At 42.9% G+C, this 18,248-nt stretch overlaps 1 long non-coding RNA gene across 2 annotated transcripts; it reads right to left on the reverse strand.

Moving 5' to 3' along the window:
- Window positions 1-1,469: 1,469 nt before the first annotated feature.
- Window positions 1,470-18,242, reverse strand: LOC103000159 (uncharacterized). Of its 2 annotated transcripts, XR_009009635.1 has the most exons (4): window positions 18,107-18,242; window positions 2,983-3,123; window positions 1,952-2,070; window positions 1,470-1,842 (listed from the first exon to the last, which is right to left on the reverse strand). It is a non-coding gene; the product is annotated as an uncharacterized LOC103000159 (long non-coding RNA). The 2 variants fall into 2 exon arrangements; XR_009009634.1 differs by having other exon boundaries at window positions 1,952-3,123.
- Window positions 18,243-18,248: the final 6 nt, after the last annotated feature.

The following is an 18,248-nucleotide window of genomic DNA, read 5'->3' on the forward strand; positions in this document are numbered from 1 at the left end:
AGAGTACAGAGAGACCGCTAAGTATCATACAGATAAGATGCAGCTCCCACCCCGAAGGCTGGGGGGAAAAAAGGAAGAGGTTGGAATGATTACAACTTAGATGCTTGGAGGAGGGGCCCCGCAGAGCTGAAACTCAGAGGACCTGAAACAGAGGCTGATGCTCTGCCTCAGAGCTTGGAGGAAGACCCTGGAAAACTGGGACCCAGGCCCACGAGCCTCTGGATAAGCCCTGGAGACCACAGATGAAGAAGCCACACTCTCTGAACTTAGGTGGGAGAAAAAAAAATTTAATTATGCCAAAAATATTTGTTAAGAGTTTCCTATTCAATATGGAACCTAAGCACACGCATTCACCTCCTCTCCGTCCCAGAGCGGCTTTGGGCTTAAAGGATTGCTGTGCCGATAGGCACAGAGCAGCTATGCCCCAGTTGAAGCCCTAAGAATTACTCTAAACAGTGGAAGTGACTTGGCTGTAGAGGGCCCACGGTAAGAATACTGGGGCAGGGTCAAGATGGAGCTGAAGAAATGAATGGACCTCTAGAATAACCAGGAGGAGAAATAAGGAAAGACAGCCCTGTGCAGTCATGATAGACACTGAAGCTCCCTGCCCCTAGAGTCAGTCTTGCTTTTTTTTGCCTGCGTCCCAAGGCAGCCTACCGGCTCCTCACTCACACACCTGAAGGGGAAGCTGATGGAGAGACCCTGTTCACTTCCTCAGAGACAAAAATTACCCCTCCCACGGAGGGGACCGTAAGCCTTTGAATAAACAAACCCACATGACTGCGAAGGAAACCCACACAACTGCAAAGGAAACCCACCCAACTCTCTGCAGGAAGCAATATAGCTCTTCATTCATAAGTGGGAGTTGTCCACCGAGAATTACAAGGCATTTGAGGAAATCCAACAACACGAAAGAGAAAGACTAAAATTGTTGAGGTGAAACAAGAATGGCAGGATAGTGTAGTCAAAGCCGGCAATAGTCCAAAGGATTCATTAAATCGTCATCTCTGTTTTTGTGTATGCTTGAAATTTTCACAATAAAAAGTGAAAAAATGGTGTTTTGAGCACTTGTCATGTGCTAAGTACATACATACAGCAATGAAAAAAAGAGAAACTCCATACAAAGGAGTCAGAAAACGAAGCAAGCAATATAAAGTGTGATGGTTAATATAACTGAGGGACTGATGATGAAATTTCATGGGGCCAGGACTAAGCAGGAAACAAGAGAACCCAGAAGGGGTGACGGAAGCTGTGGACATGGCCCTGGGTGTGGTGGAGAGCAGGCACTGTGTCTCAGCCCCAGAGCCTGGGCTGAGCTGGACAAGGCGGAGACGACTTTTCAGTCCAAACTAGGATATCTGCAGGGCCAGCTACGTAACATCCAGGACCCAGTGCAAAACGAAAGTGCAGGGGCCCAAAAAGTGAGAAAAAGTGCCATTAAAGGGACCATTTTTTACCATTCATTTTTATTTTATGCAATACCCATTTTTAGACACAAATATAAGAGCACTAACTCATATGGAAATCACTGATATGACACAATTCGTATTTCATTGCTTGTACATGAATAGGTATTGTGTTCTTAACCGAACAATGGAAATCCTACACAAAACTAACTCAACTGTTTTTATTTCTTAATGGGTATACACATATCCTACCAACATTCTCTGCCTTCAGCTTATTGATGAGTAAAGAAATAAAAAGAGAAGGAGCTGTGGGTGGCCTGAGCCTTCCCTTTCCATCTAGGTCATCATTTTCAGCGGAAGTGGTTGTCTGATAGGCTGATACAGGGAAGTAACACGTGTAAGGACATGATGGGGATCCTTGTCCGTTGCCTTCTTCCTGCATTGAAAGAAAGTTTCATTTGGAATGGAAAGTGTAGCCTCTCCAGAATGTCAGTCCTTCCCCACTCCCACCCCTGCCCCCACTGAATCACAGGCCTAACGGTCACCTAGGATTTGCCTTGAGCACGCCTGATGAGGACGTCAGGAATGCTATGTGCAAAGAACGCCGCACATATGTTGCTTTTAACTCCTCTGCTCACACGCATGTGGCACCCATCAGACCTTGCTGACAAACAGAAAGATGTTCAAAGATAAAATTATTAAGAACTTCAAGATGGCAAACGCGGAGCATTAAAACAAGTGTGAGGCCCTTTTGAGTGTGGGGTCGTGTAGGAGTGCACAATTCACACATGCCTGGAAAGCTGGCTCTGGCTCTCTAGAGGCTTTCCCAGGACCCCCACGTGGTGCCCACTTATGTGGACTCATAGTAGCAAACTGATGGGTCCTCAGTGTGAAAGCTGCTCTGAATCCAGATCAATCTGGGCCTCATCTCATGAACGACAGCAAGCTCCTTTTACCGATCTGGGTTTTTGGACTCTTTTTTTTTTTTTAACTCTTTTTTATTTATTTAATTAATTAATTTATTATTTTTGGCTGTGTTGGGTCTTCGTTTCTGTGCGAGGGCTTTCTCTAGTTGCAGCGAGCGGGGGCCACTCTTCATCGCGGTGCGCGGGGCTCTCACTATCGCGGCCTCTCTTGTTGCGGAGCACAGGCTCCAGACGCGCAGGCTCAGTAGTTGTGGCTCACGGGCCCAGCTGCTCTGCGGCATGTGGGATCTTCCCAGACCAGGGCTCGAACCCGTGTCCCCTGCATTGGCAGGCAGATTCTCAACCACTGCGCCACCAGGGAAGCCCTGGACTCTTTAATCAATAGAAATTGACGAGGCCAAACAAGGAATTCAGGCAAGGCTTTATCGCTGCAGCACAAGGGAGCAAAAACATGTAACTGGTGTCCTTGCTCACTCCCTGAGGGGGTGACAAGCTGGTCCCTTAAATGGGGTGAGGGTGGGGTGGATCAGTGGGTAGGCCAGAAGGGCGGCTTAGGTGGTCTGCCCACCCCCTTGTAGGGATCATGTGTAGTACTCTGCTTTTGCTCCTGGCACCTCAGAAGTGGCAGTTGGGTTTTGGCCTTTTTGTACCTCATTGTTCATATTTTGCCCCAACTGCACATGTGGGCAGTTATTTTTAGTTCCTTATAGTTTCTTGTATTCTGCTGGTCGAGGAGATATTTGTCCAGGTGCAAATACTGCAGCAAAGGGTCCCAGGTCCCAGGTCCCAACCTGTAATAGGAATAGAAGAGAGTTTTACTTGAGCCAAACTGAGGACTATAGCCTGGGAGACAGCCTCTCGGATAACTGAGGAACTGCTCTGGAGAACCATGGTTTTCAGCACAATTTTGTATATTGTCAGGACAAAGAAAACCAAATAAGTCAGGGATACATTCCTTCAAGGTTTAAAAACAAACAGATCAGCACATACACAGCAAGTCAGTATGGCCTTGGCACCTGGGAAGGGAGTCTTATCATCAAAGGAGTGCTAGCATTGGCATCCCAGGAAGGGAGGCATTAAATCTTTATTTTTAACATGGACATTCTTTACTTCTGGTCAATATGTCCTTTTCTTTAATAATTAAAGCAGATGTACAATGTTTGTTTGATAGGCCACAAACAGGCTGTGTTAGTTAGCATAAAATCAAGTTAACCTATGTATAAGCCAGAATGACTTCCCCATACCTCAATATGTGAAAATGACTTTCATTGCTCTTAAAAGGTGTTGGTGTCTATTCTGACTGAAATAAATCACAGATTCAAAGAAAGAAAGATTCAAAGAAGGAAAGAAAACAAACTCTACTCTGTGGGCATTTCCAGTATGCTGCTGCCACTTTAAAAACTGAAAAACTGTAAATTCAGAAAATGGTCAAAGCTACCTGGGATACTTTTTTTTCTTCCAGTTTTATTAAGATATAATTGACATACAACACTGTATAAGTTTAAGGTGTACAGCATTATGATTTGACTCACACACATCGGAATGATTATCACAGTAACTTTAGTACACGGATCCTTTTCAAGTAAAGGAGCAAGGTAGGTGTCTGAGTCAATTCCTCTCAAGTCAAATCACCTAAAGCCGACAGCTTGATTTGTTGGATAAATGTGCTTATCTAATTTACATTTCAACTGTAACCCATTCAATCCAGGCCTCACCAGACCATGACTCTGGCTAATAATACTTTTCCTTTTTATACCCAGATTATTATAGCACAAGCTTCTAATAGCTGGAAATTAACCACTTCAATGTGACATTCTCTTCCCCAGCCCCATCTTCTGCTTTTTTGAGAGATTCTCAGGAAACATTTCAAGTGTACTGGGTGCTCTGTAACATCTCTTGTGTTTTCCTTTCTTAATTACTCCTCTTGCCATGACCTCTGCTCTACCAGCCACTTTGAGACCATCACTGAGCTGGGTCAGCTGCCCCCTGCTGGTGACCTCCCACTGATATATACTCCCCCTACCCTCCCTGGTCCTTACCATGGGCCTCCCCCTCCAAAGCATGGGTCAGGCCTCCAGCAGTCCCTGGAAATAGCTTCTTGTGAGCCCACAGGTCCAAACAGAACCTCAGGAACCCTTCACAAGCAGGACTGTCATCTGGTTCCAGGTAGGCCTCCACACCATGGGGCCAGCAGCCCATCCCCTTTCTCCTCCACCAGGTTTCTCTGAGCACCTGAGAACCCAGACCTGACTAATCCCACTGAGCCCTGAAAGAACAAGTCTTTCCTCAAGAATTTGGCTTCGTCAAAAAAAAGCCCAACTCAGTGGTCCCTCCCAGAACTGAGGCAACTCAGCCTGGTCCTTTAGACACTGGCAACATCAAGATGAATGCTGGTAGCATTTGAAAACCACTCAGTGGCCACACACATTGTAGTACAACTGTGCACATGATCTCTGGTCTGGTCATTTAGGTGGGGTGTTTTTAGTGTCTTCTAGATCTCCGGTGATGTTGCTCCCTGACTGAAGGAAGGTCACATGGCCTGTCCAATAATAGCTAAGAGAAGCACAGAGCAGGACACAGGGAGGCAGCACAGTATCAAGGCTAAGAGTACAGGCTCTGGAGCTTACTTTCTCTGGAACCTTAGGAAAGTACATAACTCCTCCAAACCTCAGTTTCCTCATCTGTAAAATTGGCATGGTAATACTGCCTCCCTTGCAGTTTGTTGTAAGGATGTAATATAGAACAATGCCTGGCACTGAATGATGTCTCAATAACATTAGCTACTGTTATTATTTTTCTTTAAGCTCGGGAGCAGTATAAGTAGAGGCACAGAGCCACAGGCCAAAGTCAAAGAGCTAGGTGCTTAGATTTTGGCTTCTTGCATTGTATTTGGGGCTTGGCCACCTTTGGGAGGCCTTGTGAATAGACATGTATCTCATCCACTCATGAATAGATTTTTACAAGTTTAACCTTATCACCAAGCTTGTGGGTATCTTTTTGAAGACGCCCTTGCATACACAGTTTCTGAAACTACAAAGCTAGTCTCAGTCATACCGAAGGATAAAATATTCCAGTTGCCAAGGTATGCAAATGCAATGGACAGAATGTTTGTGTGACCCCCAAATTCATGTGCTGAGACCCTAATCCCAATGTGATGGTATTTGGAGGCGGGGCCTTTGGGAGGTAATTAGGTCATGAGGGCAGAGCCTTCATGAATGGGATTAGTGCCCTTATAAGAAGAGGCGATGCCAACAAATTGGACAACCTAGAAGAAACGGACAAGTTTCTAGAAACCTACAGCCCACCAAAACTGAATCAAGAAGAAATAAATAATTTGATCAGACCGATCACTAGAAGTGAAATAGACTCTATAATAAAAAAAATTCCCTGCAAAGAAAAGTCCAGGACTGATGGCTTCACTGAGGAATTCTACCAAAACATACAAAGAAGAACTTATACTGATCCTTCTCAAACTCTTCCAAAAGACTGAAGAGGAGGTAACACTCCCAAAGTTATTCTATGAAGCCACCACCCTGATAAAGATACTACCAAAACCAGACAAAGATACTACCAAAAAAGAAAATTACAGGCCAATATCTTTGATGAATATAGATGCAAAAATTCTCAACAAAATACTAGCAAGCCAAATCCAACAACACATAAAAAAGATCATAGACCACAATCAGGTTGGGTTCATCCCAGGGTCACAAGGATGGTTCAACATACACAAATCAATCAATGTGATACACCACATCAACAAAGGAAATGACTAAAACCACATGATCATCTCAACAGATGCAGAAAAAGCATTTGATAAAATTCAACATCCATTCATAATAAAAAAAGGAAAAACGTTACCAAAGTGGGTATAGAAGGAACATATCTCAACATAATAAAAGCTATTTATGACAAAACTACAGCCAACATAATACTCAATGGTGAAAAGTTGAAAGCCTTCCCACTAAAATCTGGAACAAGACAAGGATGCCCACTCTCACCACTTCTATTCAACATGATATTGGAAGTCCTAGACAGAGCAATCAGACAAGAAAAAGAAATAAAGAGGTAAAATTGTCATTATGTGCAGATGACATGATACTATATATGGAAACCACTAAAGACTCCACACAAAAACTACTAGGACTGACAAACGAATTCAGCAAGGTAGCAAAATACAAGATTAACATGCAGAAATCTGTTGTGTTTCTTTACATTAACAATCAAACATCAGAAAAATCCTTTTTAAAATCACATCAAAAAAGAATAAACTACTTAGGAATAAACCTGACCAAGTAGGTGAAATACTTATACACTGAGAACTATAAAACACTGATAAAAGAAGTTGAAGATGATTTAAAGAAATGGAAAGATATCCCATGCTCTTGCACTGGAAGAATTAATATTGCTAAAATGGCCATACTACCTAAAGCAATCTACAGATTTAATGTGCTTCCTATCAAATTACCCATGAAATTTTTCATACAACTATCGATAGAACAAATAATCCTAAAATTTACATGGAGCCATAAGAGACCCAGAATTGCCAAAGCAATCCTGAAGAAAAAGAACAAGGCTGGAGGCATAACCCTCCCAGACTTCAGACAATACTACAAAGCTACAATAATCAAAACAGCATGGTATTGGCACAAAAACAGACATATGGATCAATGGAACAGAAAAAAGAGCCCAGAAATAGACCCACACACCTATGGTCAATTAATCTTTGACAAAGAAGGCAAGAATATACAATGGAGAAAAGATAACCTCTTCGGCAAGTGGTGTTGGAAAAGCTGGACGGCCACATGTAAATTAATGAAGTTAGAACACACCCTCACACCATACACAAAAATAAACTCAAAATGGCTTAAAGACTTAAATATAAGACAGAACACCATAAAACTCCTAGAAGAGAACACAGGAAAAACATTCTCTGATATAAATCATAGCAATGTTTTCTTAGTTCAGTCTTCCAAGACAATAATAAATAAAAGCAAAAATAAGCAAATGGGACCTAATCAAACTTATAAGCTTTTGCACAGCAAAGGAAACCATAAACAAAACAAAAAGACAATCTACAGACTGGGAGAAAATATTTGCGAACAATACAACTGACAAGGGCTTAATTTCCAAAATATATAAACAGCTCATACAACTCAATAACAAAACAAACAAACAAACAAACAGGGCCTCCCTGGTGGTGCAGCAGTTAAGAATCTGCCTGCCAATGCAAGGGACACAGGTTCGAGCCCTGGCCGGGGAAGATCCCACATGCCGCAGAACAACTAAGCCTGTGCGCCACAACTACTGAGCCTGAGCTCTAGAGCCCGCAAGCCACAACTACTGAGCCTACATGCCACAACTACTGAAGCCTGTGCGCCTAGAGCCTGTGCTCCGCAACAAGAGAAGCCACAACAATGAGAAGCCCTCGCACCACAACGAAGAGTAGCCCCCGCTCACCGCAACTAGAGAAAGCCTGCACACAGCAACGAAGACCCAACACAACCATAAATTAATTAATTAATTAATTAATTTAAAAAACAAACAAATAAAAACAACCCAATCAAAAAGTGGGCAGAAGATCTAAACAGACATTTCTCCAAAGAAGACACACAGATGGCCAACAAACATATGAAAGAATGCTCAACATCACTAATCATTAGAGAAATGCAAATCAAAACTACAATGAGGTACCACCTCACACTGGTCAGAATGGCTGTAATTAAAAAGTCTACAGATAATAAATGCTGGAGAGGGTGTGGAGAAAAGGGAACCCTCCTGCACTGTTGGTGGGAATGTAAATTGGTGCAGCCACTATGGAAAACAGTATGGAGGTTCCTTAAAAAACTAAAAATAGGGACTTCTCTGGTAGTCCAGTGGTAAAGAATTTGCCTTCCAATGCAGGGGACGTGGGTTCGATCCCCGGTCAGGAAACTAAGATCCCACATGCCGCAGGGCAACTAAGCCCGCACGCTCTAGAGCCCACGCGCCTCAACTAAAGAGAAGCCCATGTGCTGCAACGAAAGATCCTGCATGCTGCAACTAAGACCCGATGCAGCCAAATAAATAAATAAATAAAATATTAAAATTAATAAAAAGTAAAATAAAATAAATATTTTTTAAAAAACTAAAAATAGAGTTACTATATGACCCAGCAATCCCACTCCTGGGCATATACCCAGAGAAAACCATACTTCGAAAAGATACATGCACCCCAATGTTCATAGCAACACTATTTACAATAGCCAAGACATAGAAGCAAACTAAATGTCCATCGACAGATGAATGGGTAAAGATGTGGTATATACATACAATGGAATACTACTCAAGCATAAAAAAGAATAAAATAATGCCATTTGCAGCAACGTGGATGGACCTAGAGCTTATCATACTAAGTGAAATGTCAGAACAATAAAGACAAATACCATATATCACTTATATGTAGAATCTAAAATATACTTATTTACAAAACAGAAACAGACTCACAGACATAGAAAACAAACTTATGATTACCAAAGGGAAAAGGGAGTAGGGAGAGATAAATTAGGAGTTTGGGATTAGCAGATACAAACGACTGAATATAAAATAGATAAACAACAAGGTCCTACTGTATAGCATAGGGAACTATATTCAATATCTTGTAATAACCTATAATGGAAAAGAATATGTATAACTGAATCACTTCACTGCACACCAGAAACTAACAACAACAAAAAAAGAAGAGGCCAGAGAGCTGGCTTGCTCTCCCTCTGCCATGTGTGGATACACAAGAAGACATCTGTAAAGCGGGAAGAAGGCACTCACCAGAACCTGACCGTGATCTTGGACTTCCACCCTCCAGAACTGAGAAATAAATGTCTGTTGTTGATAAGCCACCCAGCTTATGGTATTTTGTTACAGCAACCCAAGCTGATTAAGACAGCATGTCATTAAGATCTTCTCTCAGTTCTAAACCCACACTTCCAGCGGATGGCTTTGGGGTGCCGGGGCTGAAAGCGCCTTTCTGCTTTGCCAGCTGCTCCCGGTGAGGGAGACTGTGAGGCTGCACGAGGAAGAAGGACTGACTCCTTCCTATTTCCCGTTCATATGTACATCACTCGGCAACATTGATTCACTCTAGGGCAGCAGCAGCTGAATCTGGTTTTGCAGTTCTTTCCAGCACTTGGACAACCAACTTCATAGCAACCCCTCAGAGACATCAGCACCCCTTCCTCAGAGGTCTGGGGCCCAGGCCTGCTGTGCCCTCCTCTTACATATTTAATGCCCTTATTGACATAATTCACATACCATACAATTCACTCATCTAAACTGTACAATTCAATGGTTCTTAGTATATCCATGGGTATGTGCATCACCACCATTAATTTTAGAACATTTTCATCATCTCTAAAAGAAACCCTGAAAAGAAAATAATAGGTGGACTTTCTCGCCTTCTGAGATGGCCTGCACTGTGTCTACGGAGTGTGTCTCTCTCTAAATAAATCCACTTCTTACCTATCACTTTGTCTCTCACTGAATTCTTTCTGTGACGAGACATCGAGAACCTGAGCTTCATGAAGTCCTGAAACCAGTTGTTCTACAGGAACTAAGACCCCCACACTCACGTGGAGGATGGCGGCTACCTGCTGAGCACAAGCACTAGACCCCAGACTGTTCAGAACCAGAAGGTTGATGATTAAGATTCCTAAAACACCACACTGTTACTTCACAACCAGTCAATGAGAAGAAAGTCATGAATCCTTCAGCCTTCCCCTCCAAATGTCACCTTTAAAAATGTTCCCCTGGGCTTCCCTGGTGGCGCAGTGGTTGAGAATCTGCCTGCCAATGCAGGGGACACAGGTTCGAGCCCTGGGCTGGGAAGATCCCACATGCCGCGGAGCGGCTGGTCTCGTGAGCCACAATTACTGAGCCTGCGCGTCTGGAGCCTGTGCTCCGCAACAAGAGAGGCCACGACAGTGAGAGGCCCGTGCACCGGGGTGAAGAGTGGCCCCCGCTTGCCACAACTAGAGAAAGCCCTCGCACAGAAACGAAGACCCAACACAGCCATAAATAAAGAAATTAAAAAAAAAAAAATTCCCCAAGTTTAAAAAAAAAAAAAAGTTCCCCTGAAAGCCATTGGGGAGTTTGGGTCTTTTGAGCATGAGCTGCCTGTTCTCCTTTCTTGGCCCTGAAATAAACCTTTCTCTGCTCCAAAAGAAGAAAAAAAGAAAATAACAGGTGTTGGTGAGGATATGGAGAAACTGGAACCCCGTGCACTGCTAGTGGGAATGTAAAATGATGCAGCCACTGTGGAAAACAGTATGGTGATTTCTCAAAATTTTAAAAATAGAGTTACCATATGATCCAGAAATGCCACTTCTGGGTATATACAAAAAAGAACGGAAAGCAGAGACTCAAACAGATATTTGAATACCCACGTTCACAGCAGCATTATTCATAATAGCCAAAAGATGGAATCAACTCAAGTGTCCATTGACAAGTGGATAAACAAAATGTGGTGTATACATACAACAGAATATTATTCAGCCTTAAAAGGAAGGAAATTCTGACATATCCTGCGATATGGATCAAACTGGAAAACATTATGCTAAGTGAAATAAGGCAGACACAAGAGGACAAATACTGTATGATTCCACTTACATGAGGTACTTAGTCAGATTCATAGAGACAGAAAGCAGGGAATGGTGGCTGCCAGGAATGGGGGGAGGGGGGTGGGGAGTTGACTGGGTAGAGAGATTCAATTTGGAAAGATGAAAAATGTTCTGGAGATGGATGGTGGTGATGGTTGCACAGCAGTGCAAATGTACTTAATGTCACTAAACTGTGTACTTAAAAATGGTTAAAATAGTATATTTTGTTACACACATTTTACCACAATTAAAAAAAAAACCTGTACCCTGTAGCTATCACACTCCCCCCCCCACCTCAATATTTCCTATACTCCCTATCCCCACCCTCCCAGCCACTGGCAGCCTCTAAGCTATCTTCTGTCTCTGTAGATTTCTCTGTTTTGGACTTTGACGTGAATGGAATCGTGCAATATGTAGACTAGTGTGACTGGTTTCTTTCACTTAGCATAATGTTTTCACAGTTCATCGAAGTTGTAGCATGTATCTGTGCTTCATTCCTTTTTATGGCTGAATATCCTCTTATCTTCTAAGTTTTAATAATTAAACCTCTTCCGTTGGTTCCTTTCATCCTAGGAATGGGAAACTGCTTCCTGCAGTTGCTACCTCTGTGATCCCTTTTTTTTTTACCTGTTTAGTTACTAGTGAATAACTTTATATGTAGGTAACAATTCTTTATATTAAATTCTTTCTGTTCAAATCACTAGTGTGACTTCTGTCTCCTGATCAAACCCTGATAGTCAAGAAAAATCAAGATAATTTGAATTCCTGGGCTATTCATGTAGCTGCCTATTTTTAATGTTCCATTTTCTTCCTTTCTTTTCTGTGCCCCACCCCCTCTTCTGATGATGGTCATCTAGCTCTTATTATCCTCCACCCATCTGCAGCTCAAATTAATCAGGAAATAATATCTCCTCCTAACAAATTCAAGAAATGCAACATTTAAAGAGCGGCTCCTTCCAGCGTGGAGTAGCCCTGCTGCTCTTGAACCCATCTGCAGTGAATTCTACAGCCTCTGAGTCTGCAGGCAAATAGGACTGATTCTTTGTAATTTAGAGGAACATAGCTGGATGAAATCTTACACAGCATCCAGGCTTCAGAAGGCACTGATATACCTCATCTTACAAAAAAGATTGTAAGGAAATATACCAAAATATTGAATAATCTCTAGATCATGGGGTTATAAATGATTTTAATTTTCTTATTTATCCTTTTGTTTTCAAATTATCCATAAAAACCAAGTCTAGCTTTTTTTTTTTTTTTTTAAAGATTTATTTATTGATTGATTGATTGATTGCTATGTTGGGTCTTCGTTTCTGTGCTAGGGCTTTCTCTAGTTGCAGCAAGCGGGGGCCACTCTTCATCGCAGTGCGCGGGCCTCTCACCATCGTGGCCTCTCTTGTTGCGGAGCACAGGCTCCAGACGCGCAGGCTCAGCAGTTGTGGCTCATGGGCCCAGTTGCTCTGCAGCATGTGGGATCTTCCCAGACCAGGGCTCGAACCCGTGTCCCCTGCATTAGCAGGCAGACTCTCAACCACTGTGCCACCAGGGAAGCCCCAAGTCTAGCTTTTATAATGAGGAATTTTAAGTATAAAAAATCGACATCACTCTTCTCCCAACCAATGGTGCTGGTAAGAAGCTTCCCCCCTTCCCAGCCGGCTCTTGGATCATGTTGTAACTCTCTTCTTTGGGGAATGACTGATTTTCCAGGAAGAGGAGATAAATGAGGGTGTTACCAGGGAGGCTGGGTAATTAAAGGCTCTTCAGGAAAAGGTGTCATCTACAAGGCAAATCCCATAGGAGATCTAGAGTGTGTGGCAGGCCGTGAATTTAAATATCTAATATGCCTGGGTTCTATGAGCCTTTGAGACAGAGAGACAGAGACAGAGACCAATTGGCAGGCAGGCAGGCAGGCTTCCATCTTCAGGCCTCTTCCTTTCTCAGTATGTGTTCTCTCATGAGGTGATCTCTCTCACGATCAGAAGCAGCTCTGTTTCCTCCCTGCCTTTCTCTCTTCCACATTTATTGAGCACCTACTATATACCAGAACCAGATATTGTTATAGGAGCTGGGGATTTAACAGTGAACAGACTACTCCCTGCCCCCATGGAACTAATATTCTAGTAATGGACTTAGGCCATTAAATCAGTAACTGCATAATTATTCTCTTAAATACAACTGTGATAGATGCCATGAAAAGTAGTATAGGGAACTGTGGGTCACTCACAAGGTATATCATTTGGGATTAGGTTTGGCTGCAACAGACACCTAACAGTATAGAACATTTCACTCCCAGGTAAAGGCAGTCTGTATACAGGCAACCCAGGGCTGGTATGGCAGCTCCAGTGTCACAAGGGATCCGGGATCCACATCTTTTGGATCCACCATCCCAGCATGTGGCTTCCATCTTCAAGGTTACCTCCTGGTCCAAAATGGCTGCTGGAGCTCCAGCTATCATATTCATATTGCAGGTTAGAAGAAAGAGGAACAGTAGAAGTGTACAGGGTACCTCTCCCAGCTAAGTCAGCTTCCTTTTGCTCATATCTCACTGGGCAAAATTAATTTATGCCTAGCTGCAAGGGAGGTAACACATTGCTGCCTTGAATAACATTTACTTGTAAACTGATAATAAACCAACTAATGTTTACTGAGCATCTGTAATGTGTCTAGCTCTTTAGAAAACAACCCTGCAATGCAGATATCATCACTGTCATTCAACAGATTGGAAAAGTGAGGTTCAGTGGGTTTAAAGAAACTGCTCGAAGATCACACCACCAGTGATGGTGGAGCTGACTTCCTGAAGCCCATGCTCTTTCCATTGTATTTTGCTGCCTTCCCACCAGCAACTAAAAAATGGAGAAGAAAGTTCCTCAGACTTGTCATTGATTATATTTAAAGAAAGGCTACTTTTTTCTATTTAAAGTGCATTGATGCTACACAGCCAATGAAAAGAACTTAGATCTGCATAAAAGCAGGGACATGGTCTGTTTTGTTCACCACTATCTTCTCAATGCCTAGAACAGTGCTGGGCAAATAGTAGAAATCCAATAAATGTGAATGTTCCCTGAATGTTCTTTTGTACCCCTTTCCAATCAATCTCCATCCTTCAGATGCAACCACTATTCTGATGCTGATCACCGTAGATTAGTTTGGCCTTTTATTTAACCTCATGTAAATGGAATCATACATCTATAACTCTTTGGTGTCTGCCTTCTTTTTGCCCAACAATTTTTTGAGATTTATTTATGCTGTTATGTGTATCAGTAGTTTATTCTTTTTATGGCTGTGTAGTATTCCATTGTTGGAATATACCATAGTTTGCTTATCCATTCTTCTTTTGATGAACATTTATAATATTCCCAGTTTGTGCACATTATGAATGAATAAAGATGTTAAAAGCATTCTTGTACAAGCCCTCCCCCTTTTGGGGGATATTTGCTGACATTTTTTGTGAATATATAACTAGGAGTTGAATTTCCGAGTCACAGGGTAGATGTACACTTAGCTTGAAAAACTGGCAAAAGTTCCCCAAAATTGATTGTCTCCTTTTACATTCCACCAGCAACACTGGAGTGTGAGATGGAGATCTTTTATCATTTCTATTAATTCCATAGCACAAACCTAATAAGGACTTTTTAAAGTATTGACTTTTAAGTCTACTCAGATAAGAATAACAAAATCTGAAATGCGATCATCTGTCTGGAAATTCTCCTCCAAGGTAAGAGGTGAGCTACTCAGGATCTGTAGCCTCATCTGACGGGTTCTACTTGAGTTTTTCAGGACAGCAAAAATGCTTATCAACCTTGGCATAGGTTTCAATGGATTGAGTCACAAGGGATCGATTTCTCTCTCTTTTCTTCTCTGCCTGTAACTCAAACCTCACAATGATGAGGAGGAGAGGGAGGGAGTGTTAGAAATGTAAAACTACGTGAAGTTCATTCATAACATGCACTTATTATTCACTGTGGGCACAATGTAAGAGGGAAGGTGTGGAAGATTCCATTCTTGTTCTTAAGTTGCTCACCACCTAGTTGATAGATATAAAATGGCACCTCTTTCTCTGCCCACCATGTAAAGATTGATGTTGTCCTGGATTCGGCCCTTTGCCCTTTTTGTGTTTCTTTTCCACCTGCTCCTCCGGGGTCATCTCACCTGAGCTAATGATTTCAACTATCCCGCACACCTCCTTCCAAAATCACTACGCTTGGTTTGAGCCCACTCCTAGGCTCCAGACCTGTGTCTTCCAGCTGCTTCTATCCCAGCTCCTCTCTCATGCTCATAACTTACATATAATTCATCAGTAAATTTTGTTAACTTTGCCTTTAAATTCCACCAGGAACATACTATTTTTCACCGCTTCCTTTCCTATAACCCTTGTCCAAGCCACTGTCATCTCTGGTCTGCCTTATTGTAATAGCTCTACCAAATCAGTATTGCTATCTTATCGCCTGTTGCCTGCTCTTAACTCATTTCCCTTTCTTTCGGTAATAAAAACTTGAATTACCTTTGGTGAATGTAACCGTCAGGGTTCCCGCAGAAGGTTAACCTGAGCTGAGTTTGGTAAAGGTTATATACAAATGTGTGGGCAGGGTTGAGGGAAACAAGAAGGAATGATAGGATGAAACTCTGAGGCTGCCAGCAGAAGGGAGCTACTACCACCTCTAGGCCAAGAGAAGGGAGACTCTACCAGAGCTAGGAGAGACCCGTATGAAGAGGGGCACTAGACAGAAGACTCAGCAGAGAGGTATGTGGCCAACATGCAGTGACCCAGAAGGGAAAGGGCCTGCGGAAGGGGCCTTACTTCATCCTCCTCCAATCCTCTGCACGCTTCCAGTGTCTTCTATGGATAAATTCAACTGTAAGCCAGAGAATTAGGGACCCATTGAAGCAGTCCACGCTGGTATCTCCTGAGGCACAAATCAGGAAGCAAAAAAAATGTAGATAGTAGATAAAGGGACCAAGAGAAAATTTTTGGTCACACAGGAAGCCACCTTTCCCTAATTCTCAGTCCATGAGATTTAAGAGCTACTGACCACACCTTAGCTCCAGAGGTTAGCACATGACCCAGGTCTGGGCTATCAGAATAGTCCACGCCCCTTCTGAAGAGAGTGGCTTAATGATGCACGAGTAACCCAAGTTAGACCAATGAGATGCAGTCCTGGGACTTTTGTTGACAGCACTGAGGAAAAGAAACTCTCTAATGGTAAGGATATGATGTGAAGTTGTTAGCAGCCATTCTGCTATCTCATGGGGAAAGGCAGCCTGAGAAAGAAGTCAACACAAAGGAAAACAGAGTTAAGAAATGGAGATCAAATCCTGATGTCATACTTTTAAGCCCTTAGATCCAGCCATGCTTGAAGCCCACAACTTTTCTGCATTACATGAGGTAATAAATTCCATTTGTTGTTTAATCCAGTTTGAGTGGTATATTGCATGCAAAACAAAAACAAAAACAAAAACAAAACCTGTTGAATAATATTTAATACTTATCCCAAAGACCAACATAAAGGCACACCTTTATATCTCTAAATATGCCATTATTTCTATGGAATGTCCTTTTCCATATTCTCCACCTAAAAAAATCCTACTCAAATATCCTCTAATGCAAAGCCTTCCCTCAGTTTTCCAGGTAGAATTGCTCGAGTCTTCCTCTGCTTTGTCAGCACTTTGCAAATGCCTCTATCAGTGTACATATAAAGTTGTGTCATAGTTATTTGTTTGCTTATCTGTCTCCCCTATCTGTGAGCTCCTGAAGGGGTAGATTTGCGTGGCCCTTACCCCTGTAAGCCTAGTACCCAGCACAAGGCCTAAACCCTGAGTTAAAAAGGCTAAACCAGTCTTTTTACTTTAGGACCTCTCAGAGCCATTTCTGTGTTAAGATGCATTAATGGATCCCCATGCAGGGGTACAGAATGCAGCAATTTCCAAATTCATTTGACCTTAAAAACTCAATTTTTGCTGAAGTTGCTGTGTTTGAGAAATTTAGAGAAGAAAAATAACTTCGGTTCTTAGGGTGACCTTAACGCATGAAGTGGCTCTCAATAAATATTTGTTAAGTGAATGAAAGGGAGAACTTGGTGGGGAGCAAGGGACAGTAGGGTTGGAAGCAACAGAAACAACACAGGCAGTGAACAGGAAGCCAGAGGGGTGATCCGTTGGACATATCTCTGTGATGGTGCCAGGTCAATTGTTAAAGAATGATTGGGACCATAATGCAATCCTGTTTCCTTCGTTTAAATCTAACAGAGATTAGATGTATTCTACACACTTTAATCCTTCTTCCTGTCCCATGACCCAGGGGCGAAGTGCCTTGATTTTGACCTTCAATTTGCTTCACTTTGCCTCTGAGGGGACTATGTGGGAGATCAGAGCTGATGTTCCTCTAACTGCACACCCTTAAGACACATTCCTTTCCTGTTCTGTGCCTCTGTTTCCCTCTCTGTGAACACAGGCTCCCTTCCAAGCTTGGCTCAGACGCCTTGGGAAAAAAAAAATTTTTTTTTTTTTAAATAACCTGACAAAGGAAGCCCCAGTCCTACCACTGTAACTTCGGATAACTCATTGAACAGCTTAGGCCCTTGGTCTTTCTATTTGTAAAAGAAATGGAGGCTTCTGAGAGAATCAAGCAAGACTGTGCGGTGAAAAGTGTTTTGCAAACGGGAAATAAAACATTAGAAATGTAAATATTATTAGGATTGTACATACGATGAAGAAGACGTGGACAGAGAGTGGAGGGGGGGCAGGAGGAGGCGGCGGCTGCAGCAGAAGCCCACCGTGGTTCAGAGCCCAGGAGTCAGCACCCGGACGCAACCTATAGCTCAACCACCTAACTAGCTGTCTCGCCTTGGGCAATTCAGCACAGGGAAGCCCTCTTCATCTATAAAAGGAGGATAATAATGTTCGGTTCGCTGGTTGTGAGGTTAAATGAGGTAAATCCTGCAAAGCACGCGTTGCAGTGTACATAGTAACTAGCCCTCAGTAAATGTTCATTATATTCCTACTAACTATTCTTGCCACCGACTGAATGGGACCAAGCATGAAGAGGGGATAAGCCATTCTGGTCACGGTGCAAGACCAGAAGATCGCCAAAGGTCCCGTCGTCGGGGGCACCTAAAGGCCCCTCCCCAGCTAGACCGCCCAAGCCCCTCACCTGCGCGGAACAAGAAAACCCGGATGCAGGTCAAGTGCGAGCGCGCAGCCAGGCTCCCGCCCCGGCCCCAAGGCCGCACGCGAAGGGCGGGGCCGCTTCCTGCCGGCTACTGGGCCCCGCGCGCCCCCGCCGGGGCGTCGAC

This window comes from Balaenoptera acutorostrata, chromosome 1 (genome assembly GCF_949987535.1).
Source record: "Balaenoptera acutorostrata chromosome 1, mBalAcu1.1, whole genome shotgun sequence".
NCBI lineage: Eukaryota > Metazoa > Chordata > Mammalia > Artiodactyla > Balaenopteridae > Balaenoptera > Balaenoptera acutorostrata.